The sequence below is a fragment of the Coenobita brevimanus genome, chromosome 27, assembly GCF_032717465.1.
Source record: "Coenobita brevimanus isolate Jiangsu-jjx chromosome 27, ASM3271746v2, whole genome shotgun sequence".
Lineage (NCBI taxonomy): Eukaryota > Metazoa > Arthropoda > Malacostraca > Decapoda > Coenobitidae > Coenobita > Coenobita brevimanus.
In genome coordinates, this window is record NC_136980.1 from 16,008,078 (window position 1) to 16,020,389 (window position 12,312).

The 12,312-nt window shown below is 41.9% G+C and overlaps 1 pseudogene; it reads right to left on the reverse strand.

The window, feature by feature from the left end:
- Positions 1-17, reverse strand: part of LOC145394470 ((3R)-3-hydroxyacyl-CoA dehydrogenase-like) — a 54,073-nt pseudogene extending 54,056 nt beyond the window's left edge.
- Positions 18-12,312: the final 12,295 nt, after the last annotated feature.

Genomic DNA, 12,312 nt, shown 5'->3' on the forward strand with positions numbered 1-12,312 from the left:
TCTGCTGACGCTGCCATTACCAAATACCATTATACACACGCTGCCGCACTGACAGCCTCACACGGGCACAAGGCCAAGCTGTGTGTGTGTGTGTGTGTGTGTGTGTTCTTAAACGTATCTTTACAGGAATGAGTCAAGCTCGCACTGTCCCGTGTATTAACCCTATTCGATGCATCCCTTGGCAATTTCCCACACTCACGACCCTAGTATCGTGAACATCTTGAGTAATGTTACTGGTATCATGGTATGGCGAAGTGAAAGTAACGCATTCGGACCCGTCGGCGCCGGTGCAAGGCAAGCACCGCCAAACATATCGTACCACACACACACACACACACACACACACACGTTTAACTATTATCAAATTTAAAATTAATGTAAATATCAAACGACCAAATATTTTCGCCATTTACCAACGCTTATCATGTTTGCAATATATATCAAAGCTGTAGGCTATATTTTCAGCCTGAGGGCTGCAGTATCAATAAACCGTTTATCACACACACACACACACACACACACACCGTCCATAACATGGAAGTTGATAGCTTACACATCTTCCTCACCACCACCACCACCACCACCACCCTTCCTCCCTCACACTCACCACCTCCCTATCTTTCTACCTCACCACCACCTTCCTTCCCACCATCACCCTCACACTTGCCACTATTTTCCCTTCTACTCTGCTCTCCCTGCCTCACCACCACCGATTTTTTTCTCAGCACCATCTCTCCCTCACTCCACCAGCAATACTCTCCCTTCTCCCTCAACATCATAACTCCTAATCCACTTTCAGTGGATTTACTCTTTCCACTACTAGGTACACTAGTTGATGGAGAGAGATGTATTAGTCAAGGAAATATAATAATGTAAGCATGTAAATCATATAGGTAGTTATTTCTTAATCAATAATTATTCAGTGCCAAATAATTATTGGTTATACATGCAAATAATTTTTATATGCAAGGAAGATACAGGATCAATACAGGATAGAGGTACTGTCACCACTTGGATCCTCTGACCACAATCTCATCAAAGCCTCATTAGTTATCCCCGCCACACCTCCCCGTTCTGAACCTGTCAGGGTGACCCGATGGCACTTTGATAGGGCAAACTGGGATGGATTTAGAAATTATCTTGCTGACATTCCATGGCAGTCTTCTTCTCTAGTGATCCTAATTCTACCCAGTCTCACATTTGCAACTTATTACTAGCTGGTATGGATATATTCATACCAAGTCAACAGTTCACTAAAAGATCGAACTCTCCAAAATGCGATGGCAACTGTGCCAGAGCAACAGCCCAAAAGTCATTAGCATATAACTCATACTTAAAATAAAAAACATCTGAATCACACTCTCAATTTAAAATTGCTAGAAATCATGCAAAAGCTGTAATAAGTCTGGCTTAATCAAACTTTTTTCAAAAGCAAGCATCAAAACTACTTAACAACCCTAATGACAAAGAATATTCTGGTCAACTCTTAATTCTTTCAATAATAACTTTAACAAATCATCATCCATTCCCCCAATAAAATCTTCAGATGGCAACATTATAAATGACCCACGTGCGAAAGCAGATATTTTAGCCAGTACGTTTGCCAAAAATTCTACCATAGAGGATGCCAGCCAGAACCTCCCAGTACTAGAACTTGACTCTCCCGAAATTGTTCCACTTAACCTGCCCCGTCCCGACCACTTTTCCACCAGACTCCCCCCAATCCCGACCATTTTTGGATAAATTTTTTTTTGTCTCAAACCTCCGCTTTTGGTGAGAAACAATGGCTAATCACAAAGAAAAGTGTTCACCGGGGTCTATAAGTGGCTTAAACAGGTATACCTTCGTTACACCTGGTACCGTATTCTGTGGAGGTGGTCTGCGGCTCTCACGTTTTCTATGATATTAATAGTATGGGAAACCAGTCACAATAGATAGATATTTATTAATTACAAACAAAGAAACATGTAGTACAAGAGTAAACTAGTTTTTATACAAAAATAGAGGTGAAATAAGCATTGTTCCATCGGACGAACCTAGCGAAATCGTCCAAATTGTTCACCGATGATTCGTTAACATTGTTGTTTCATCATACATTTCATTTTTTCAACTTACATGATACTTCTCCAATAACATTATACCCTTTTCCTCTTTAGAGATCTGTTTTCACATACTTACAGGCCTTATGATAATATTTAGCGTAATGTTAGCGCATATTTATGTATTGGGTGAACTCACTGTGACTGTTGTTTCAACTCCCATTCTCTTTTTTCAACTTATATATTACTTTTCCAATTACATTATACCCTTTTCCACTTTAGAGAACTGTTTTCACGTATCTACAGGCCTTACGATGATATTTAGCGTAATATTAGCGCATAATAACATACCGGGTGAAGTCGCTATGACTATTGTTTCAACTTACTCTCTATTTTTCACCTTATATAATACTTCTCCACTAACATTACACATGTTTCCACTTTATATAATTGCTATCACATATTTACAGACCTTTCTATTCTACTGAGCATCATATTATCGCATATTTACACAATGAGTGTAATTGCGATATCATTTGTTTCAACTTACACTGTTTTTCAACTTATAAAATACTTTCCCACTAACATTACACCCGTTTCCACTTTATATCATTGCTGTCACATCTTTACAGACCCTACTGTTCAACTGAGCATCATATTATCGCATATTTTACACAGTGAGTGAACTTGTGATATCACTTGTTTCAACTTACACTATTTTTCAACTTATATAATGTTTTCCCACTAACATAACACCCATTTCAACTTTATATAATTCTTATCACATACTTATAGGCCTTACCGTTATACTGAGCGTCATATTATCGCATACAGTATGTACAGGCCTTACTTCTACAGTGAGCGTCATATTATCGCTATCACACAGTATCAGTAGTGCAGGTAGTTGTGATATCCCTTGAAACATGGCTCAAGGCACAACGATGCATGGCAGTCTACACATTCGTATTTTGTGTCTTTTCTCTGAGTGGCTGGTCTTACTGTTGAGTGCTTGCATACATGGCAGCGGCGCTGGGGTCTAGGATGGTTTGGTTGAGGAGGGATGGTGCTCGGGTAGTGACGTACTGCGAGACTTAGGGGAGTCTGGGCGGCACTGGGGGTGCGGGTGCGGTGTGGGGGCCTGTCCTGTGCGTACCTGGTGATAATTTCCTGAGACAGCTCCCTCACAAACTCCTCAAAGGTCTCAGAGATTCCTCTTGTCATGGCGTGGAGGTAGTGTGCATTTAGGACCGTGATGTCGAACAAGTGGAAGAAGAGCTTTTTGTACCACTTCATTGTGGTCCTGGCACAGTCCACACTGGAAATCATGGAGTCTGACTGATCCACTTGCCTCATGTTGAGATTGTAGTTCAGTACCGACTCAGGATTCCAGACATGGCACCTCTTCTCTCTGCAGTGATCAACAGAGTCTGTGCAGTTCATCAGGGGGCCGTGTACATTTGACAGGAGGCAAACTTCTCTGTTGTGGTTCCACAGGGTGGCAAGGATGTTATTTGCCTGGAAGAAAACCACCTCGTTCTTGTCAAGTTTCCTCCCTACCTTGACCATATGGCGATGGTTTCTCTTTACTGTACCACAGACTCCGGTGTCGTGTTGGTGAAGGAACCAAGTGAGAAGAGGGCCAGTGTACCAGTTGTCCAGGTACAACACATGACCACGATGAAGGTACTCCTCTATCATTGTCTTCACCACTGTCCCTGAGAGTCCAATAATACGATCTTCTGTTATGTCTGTCAGTGCACCCATGTACAAGACTATGTCTTGCACATAACCAGTCTTACAGTCACACATAACAAAGATCTTGAAACTGATATGGTGTCTTTTGCTGGGTATGTACTGGCAAAAGGAAATATTGCCTCTCCACAACACGAGACTCTCGTCTATGACGAGGTCTCTGTAAGGATAAAATGATGAGCGGAACATTTCCCGTAGGTGATCAAAGACAAGTCTAATTCCCCTCATTTTATCTGTGTTATTGGCATTAGCAGGGTCGTATGCATCATAAAAGTGGAGGTGGCTGAGACTTTGCTGGAATCAATCTTGACCCATTACCTTTCCAAAGAAAGGTGTGATGGTCATTGGGTCCATGGTCCAGTATGCAGGAATTTGACTTTTTTGTACAACACCCATCAAGAGAACCAGGGCAAAAAATATGAACTTCTCACCTAGCGTTGGGAGTGCTTGCTCGTTGTACCTTGACGCTCAATTTCATGGTACTGGCTGCTTGCAAATAAGTTTGTTTGCTCCATTATGCGGCCCACAAACTCCTGCCCAAAGAACAGGTGGAAGAAATCCACCCTGGTGGAGCCCGTGTGGATACCTGGAGCCGTGCAACCAGACCACCACTCCTCAGTGAAAGGGTGAATGATGGGAGTGAAATTACTCCCATCTTCCCAGTTCCACGACACACTACTGTCTCCAGCCTCGTCCCCATCATCACCTTTGTCAGGGTGGGGAGGGGAGGATGGTGGGGGAGGTTAGGGAGGTGGAGAGCGGCGCCCTTCCTCACTCGCACTTCTCTTCCCTCTCCCTTTTCCTTTCCCTTTTCCCTTCCCTTTCCTTCCTTTCCCCACATAACGGGGCTGTGGGGAGGAAGTGCGGTAATGTTGTGGGGTGAAAAACGTGCTAGGGAGCGGCTCCACCTCGCCTCCCTGCTGCCCACGTACACCACTTGCTCGTGCTGCCTCCCTCAGACCATTTTCCCTTTCTCCGCTCACTCCCACCACACCACTTTCCCTTTCACCCCTCACTCCCACCACACCACTTTCCCTTTCACCCTCACTCCCGCCACACCACTTTTGCCTTCCCCAGACAATACAGAAGGACCATACCTGATTTGCCTTCTCGTGACACCTGATCCTCGCAGTGAAATTTTCTCCCTCCCCAACCATGAGGTAACATCACGTCCTACGCCGCCGTCCTCGTCCTCATCCTCGTCCTCATCTGAATCTCTCTCTAGGGGCTGGAGAGAGGTCTGTGCATGTGTATGGGGTCCAGGCTGGCCTACCCTCGCCTTACGGTACATAACATACTGCATTTTCCTCGGCGAAGGGACCTCCTCATCACTGCTGCTTGTTTCCTCCTCATGCTGCACATAATCCCTATCCTCCACATCATCATCCAATGGAGAATCACTATCACCTGTGAAAGCATCCAGGGCAGATTGAGTTTCGTCCTCAGAGAGACCTCTACACGCCATGTCTGACCTGGGTCACTGCTAACAGGTGAGTGGCCGAGACAAGGGCGCACGTGGGTCACGTGGGGTCTGGGAGGCTGCCCGCCTGGTGGCAGTTAGGGGAGGCTTGCCTGAGTGGGTGAACTGAAAATCACGTGCGAATTTTGAAAATTGTGCAAATTATAGACTTTGCATTTGAGGCGCTTTTATATATGTCAACGGGAGTGGCAGTGACAAAACGTGTGGATGTATATATACGTCAATGGGAGGCGGCGGGTTAAAATTCAGACAAGATACGTATAATCCATCTTAGACAATTTACCCACCAACAAAGCTCCAGGCCCAGATGGAATTCCACCAATTGTGTTGAAAAAGTGTTCCCCTGAACTTGCCTCTGTTCTAGCTAAATTATTCAGACTATGCATAGGTACTTCTTTATTCCCAAAATCATGGAAAGAAGCCAATATCCACCCAATTCCGAAGAAAGGAAGTTCCTCTGACCCCTCTGATTACAGACCAATAGCAGTCACATCTTCTCTTGGTAAGGTATTTGAAACTTTAATTAATAAGCACATTGTTAAACATCTTGAATCCAACAACTTAATTAGTGATAGACAATATGGTTTTTGCCACGAAAGATCCACCACTGACATATTAAGTCTCCTAACTCATACCATCCATCAATCAATTGACCTACATGGAGAAACTCATGCATTAGCCCTTGATATTTCTAAAGCTTTTGATAGAGTATGGCATCCATTCCCTGCTGTCCAAACTCCCTTGCTATGGACTAACGTCCTTTGTTCCTTTGATCTCCTCATATCTCAGTGACAGGAAAATAAGAGTAAAAGTAGATGATGTACCAGTATATTTCAATTTCCACTCAATTAATGCTGGCATGCGGCAGGGATCAGTTCTGGCCCCAACCCTGTTCCTGGTTCATATTAATGATCTCTTATCTGTCACCCACAATCTCATTCACTCATATGCAGATGACTCAACAGTCTGACCCGAAAAGTAGATGTGCTGGAGGAATTAATTGCGAGTAATGTCGGACACACTGCAGAGGACAATGTCACTGCTAGGCCAACTGCAGTCCAGGTTGACCATCCTCCTCCTGCTGTAATTACTTCTCCCTCCACCGTACAGAATGAGTTCCAGCCAGTGCGGAATGGTGCAAGGCTTGTAAGGAAAAGAAGCATCATTCCAGTAACAACATACAACAAGTTTCAGATTCTCACAGAAGGAGAGGAAGAGCCCCATGAGGCACGGGTTGTGGGGGACTCCATCATCCGTGGTCAGTTGGTGGAATTTTGCTGCCGGACACCCTCTAAACGAAAGTGTTTTTGTATTCCAGGTGCAGGAGTAGATGATGTAACAGAGGCTGTGGATGATGTTTTCGAGAATGCGGAAAATGACAGCCTTGTTATCATTCATACAGGTACCAACAACGTCATGCGAACCCGATCAGAGGAGCTGATGGAGAAGTACAGGAAGATGATCTGACGCTACAAGGAGAAAACTAACCGTATTTTAATTTCAGGCATACTACCAAGAATTAATGCAGGGAGTGCCTTCTTCAGCAGAGCATTTAGTATTAATAAGAGAGTCAAGTCACTTTGCTTACAGGAAGGAGTTCAGTTCATCGACACGTGGAACCAATTTTATGAGGCATACACTATTTACGAACGATGGACTACACTTGAATGCCGTTGGTTCTGCCCATCTAGGTCGTTTGCTTAATAATGCCGTAAGTTTTTTCTGGAGAAAAAACAAGCATCACGGGAGGCAAACGTAGATGTCATATGATCTGATAAATCAATAAATAATGGAAGCTCCCCACATCAGAAAGGAGAGCACATTAAAGCAATCCTTGCAAATGCTCGTAGTCTACGTAATAAATTTTCTGATTTAGAGGCCCTTGCCTTTACCGAAGATTATGATGTAATTGGAGTAACAGAATCGTGGCTAAATACTGAGCAGAGAGATTTCCTAACAGAGTTTAATTTACCAGGTCATCACATTTTCAGTTGTGAAAGGAAGAATCAGGCAGGGGGCGGCGTGTTGTTATATGTTAAATCAGGATTTCATCCAGTCAAAATTACCAAGCCATGTATTGAAAACATCGACACTATTTATATTCAGCTCAGAAATGAATATTGTCATAAAATCACTCTTGGGTTAATTTATCGTCCACCTGGTCAGCCACTCAACATTGATAATGAAATCCACAATCAAATTGCCCAACTATCTTGTATGCAAAGCACTGTAATATTTGGTGACTTTAATTTACCAGTTCCAAAATGGGGAGAAGCCCTATCCACACACACAGGGTCAGACCTAAATACAAATTTGCAAGAAAGTTCTTTGTATCAATTTGTAAATTATCCGACACGTGGAGCTAACATCCTAGATCTTGTCTTAGCTACATCAGAAAATGTAGTGAGTACTGTTATTGTGGGAGAAGAATTTAGTACAAGTGATCATCACATAGTTACATTTAAAATTAAATTCAGTGAAGACAGTGTCAAGGCCAGTTGTGAGAAAGTGCCCGACTTTAAGAGAGCAAATTTTAAGAAATTAAAGGCAATTGCAGGTGCAGCTGACTGGCACCCCAGTGTCAAAACTTTAGATATCAATGACACGTGGAGTTACTATACAGAAACTCTCAACAGTGCCATCAAATTATGTATTCCTATGCGCAACAGAAGGCCCGCCAAAAATTCTAAACCCAAATGGTGGATCTCCAACATTAAACATTGTCTAGAAGCAAAAAACCTTGCATATAAGAAATATAATACCACAAAGAGTCAAAGTGATAAAAATGAATACGGTGCCCCTCAACGAAAAGCCAAAAAATTAATTAAAAGCAGCAAGAAAAATCTTGAGACACATATTGCAAGTATCAGTAAATCAAATCCCAAAGAATTTTTCAGTTACATAAGAAGCAAAAAGGTAATAACTCCATCAATCGGTCCCTTAGTCACAGGTAACGGAGAGCACACTGATGATGAAACTATGATGGGGAAAATTCTTAATACTTTCTTCGCGTCAGTATTTACAACAGAAAATATACATACAATTCCTACTGTTTCCCCTATTCCTATAGAAGAGGGCAACATAATCACTGACATTACAGTCAGCGATTGCGACTACTGCTTGCAATAAACAGATTAAAAGAGAATAAAGCACCAGGACCGGACAAAATATCTCCAAGTGTATTGAAGGAACTACAGAATGAAATATCAAAGCCTTTAGCTGAACTTTTTGACTTATCACTTAAGAGCAGTAAGGTGCCATATGAATGGAAACTTGCTAACGTAACCCCAATATTCAAAAAGGGCAACAGAGCCCAACTAGAAAACTACCGGCCAATTAGTTTAAGATCGGTGGTTTGCAAATTGCTTGAAGCCATTATTAGAGACAAGTTTGTAAAACACTTAGAAACAAACAATCTCATAAAAGATTCGCAACATGCTTTTCGTAATAATCGCTCTTGCCTCACGAATCTGCTGGACTTTTTCAATGATATACTGAACATGTATGACGAGACTAAATCTGTTGATGTGGTCTACCTCGATTTTCAAAAGGCTTTTGACAAAGTTCCACAAAAAAGACTCCTTCAGAAGCTAAAGGCACAAGGTTTCAGCGGCAGTGTTCTCGAGTGGATAGAAGATTGGCTCACCGGACGAAAACAAAGAGTTGTAATAAATGGAAAAAGAGTCAGACTGGATAAATGTTACAAGTGGAGTGCCGTGTTAGGTCCTATTCTTTTCTTAATATATGTGAATGATATTGACGAAGGATTGTGTTGTAAGATTTCAAAATTTGCTGACGATACTAAAATATGTAACAGAGCAGATACAGCACTGCAAAGACAGGCAATTCAGAGAGATCTTGATCAATTGTTTAACTGGGCCCAAGTCTGGCAAATGGATTTCAATATTAATAAATGCAAAGTGTTAAACATTGGCAGTAAAAATGTAAGAGCAAATTATAGCATGAATAAAGTCCAGCTTGTTAGGGTAAACCATGAAAAAGACTTAGGAGTTATAATAACAAATGATTTGAAACCAAGCAAACAATGTACAGAAGCTGTGAAAAATCCAACAAATTGATTGGGTTCATAGGCAGAGCATTTGAATATAAATCCGATAATATCGTCCTCACTTTGTAAAATACCTTAGTACATCCGCACTTGGAGTATTGCGTTCAGTTTTGGTCACCGTATTATAAAAAGGATATTGAAAAGCTTGAAAGAGTGCAGCGAAGGATGACAAAGATGATGCCTAGATTGAGAAATAAACCGTACGAGGAACGTTTAGAAGCCCTGAATCTCTTTACCCTAACAAAATGGAGGATACGAGGACATTTATTTCAAGTATTCAAGATATTCAAAGGACATGATAACATGGCTGTCGATAAATACTTCACAGTTGATCACTCGAACTACACTAGAGGCAATGGGCATAAAATAATTGGCAAACGATTCCAGTCGCATGAAGCTAAGCATTTCTTCTTCAATAGAGTTGTAAATATATAGAATAAACTGCCTTCCAATGTAATAGATTGTAATACAGTACAAACCTTTAAAGGTCGCCTGGATAAGTATTTGGCATCCAACCCCCAGCTTAATATGTTTACTCCTGAATAAAGCACTTGTGAACGTATAATTTTCTATTTTATTTTATTTTATTTTAGATTTTTTAGACCTGGATCAATTTATTAAATGCAAATATAGTATATGCACAGACTAGGATATGCACAGATAGCCCTGAGTTAACTCAGGGCTATCTGTCATACTATTGACCGGTGATGGGCTGTGGATCACTGACGGTCCCTGTTATTTACGTGGCCACCATCGGGATTTTTTTAATGTACCAGGGGTCACTGCTTCAGGAGGTGACTTGTTTGCTTGTCCTGCATGGGAAAGTTCCTATTCTCAGTGGAATGAATGGAGCTGGGGCCTGATTGACTGCTGCCTACCTTAATAGCGCCAGGCAAGGCTGCCACACCACCCCTGAATATCCACACTGTGCACTGTGCAATTTCCACACTGTGTCCGAGGACGCCCCATCAAATCAACGTACCCATACAGCGACATGCATTAGTTATTTATTTATTCGATTACTCATCATACTTTACTACTTTCTCTTTCAGGTTATTCATACTGGTAGCTTTAGATAATGTATTATAGAATGTAGTTTTCCTTTTCAGTCTTTCCTATGAAATTTCCATGTCAGTTTTTCCATGCTGTGTGGTGGTTTTTCTCACTTTTTCTTGCCAGTTTTGGCTTGAGGGTTTGGAGGCGGGGGGAGCCTTCTTGCTTTACAATCCTTATCCTTCAGCATGTAGAGTTAGATCTTGTAGTCAAAGACTACTCTGTACTGAACAGCCTCGAAAGGACCATAAGGTCTGTTGCTGTTTGCTTTCCTTCATACTCCTTTGTATATAGTTCTCACACTCAGACACCCATTTACAAAATCTAAAGTCTACCTCTCAACTCAGTACAGCCATCTCCATAAACTCAGACAGTGAATGGGGAAAAACAACCTTGTATCATTTAATGCTAGTAAAACTAAATATATACAATTTACTAATAGACAGATATTGCCAGATTCGTATATTACCTTCAGTACTACTAATACTCTCATCTTCAAAAGTATTTAAATTCTCGGCGTCTCACTTAACAATGCCCTCAGCTGGACCACTCATGTTAGATCACTTGCTAAAACCACCTCAAAGAAACTTGGATTAATGTACAGAGTCCGTAATTTCTTCACTGACGAGCAGCTAGCTATAATTTATAAGAGTCATGTTCGCTCTCAGCTTGAATATTGCTCACCCTTGTGGAATGGATGCGGAGAGGTTGCATTAAAACAACTAGACAAAATTCAGAACAAGGCTGTTAGAATTATCAAGAACCCTGCCATTACAAATAAACTACCTCCCCTACAAGTAAGAAGGAATGTTGCCTCCCTTGCATTATTTTACAGATATTTTTATGACAAATGCTCAGACGAAGTTCTGTCCATGCTGCCACCTCTCCATGCCTTCCCTCGTGCTACACGGGCATCTGGTAGCGCTCATGACTGGAATGTCACTCAGCCATATTGCAGAACTTCTGCCTATCAGAATTCTTTCATTCCCCGTACTGAATCTCTTTGGAACTCGCTTCCCCAGAGTTGTTTCCCTCCAAACTTCAACCTACAGCTGTTCAAGGCTAACTGTTACAGATATTTTATGAGCAGAGGACATCAGTAGTCTGGTGTATGGATTATTTTTTTTTTAATTCATATTTCCTTCCTCTGTTCTGTTATAAAAAAAAAAAGAAAAAATTGCTCCCTCCAAGAAAAAACAAGACAGCAGAGCCAAATTCAAGATCCATTCATTTCGAGATGCCCGGGCACACTGTTTATGAAAGACTGGAGGCCGTAGGCAGTAGGAAATACAGAGATTTGGAGATAATTCCAGAGTTGACCTGTTGCATACATTAATGACTGGGAGCAACGGTTAGCTCTTGCATTAGAAAGCTGGACAGAAAAGGGATGAAAGTTTGCTGCTAGGCGGGTGCTATGTGCCACCGTAGTGGTGGAGGGATGCAATCAGACAGTTCAGAGAAGCAGTGACTATTGAAGTAGCAATGGAAAAGAGACAATGATGCAACAGTGCGGCGAAGAGACAGAGGTTGAAGGGAGCCAGTAAGAGGAGGAAAGTTAATGAGACAAAATGCCTTTGACTCCACCCTGTTGAGAAGTGGTGTGTGTGTGGGGGGGGGGGAGCCTCCCCACAAATGAGAGTTGTGCTCTAAACAGGGGTGAAGAAAACCCGTGTATAATTATAGTCAGCAACTGTGCAGGGTCGTGGGTTACGGCTTCCTGGCTAAAACCTCCCTAAGTGAAGAATTTAGTCCTGCAGTGGACTAAAAATGGAGAATGACGATGATAATGCTACGATATATTAGTTTCTAATGACAATATAATATTTAGCTAAGCGTGTTTCAGCCACACTCAAAAAAGTGTTTTATCAGGATATGGGATGAGGACCCAACTCGTTATGTATCCCACCAACCACTTTCCC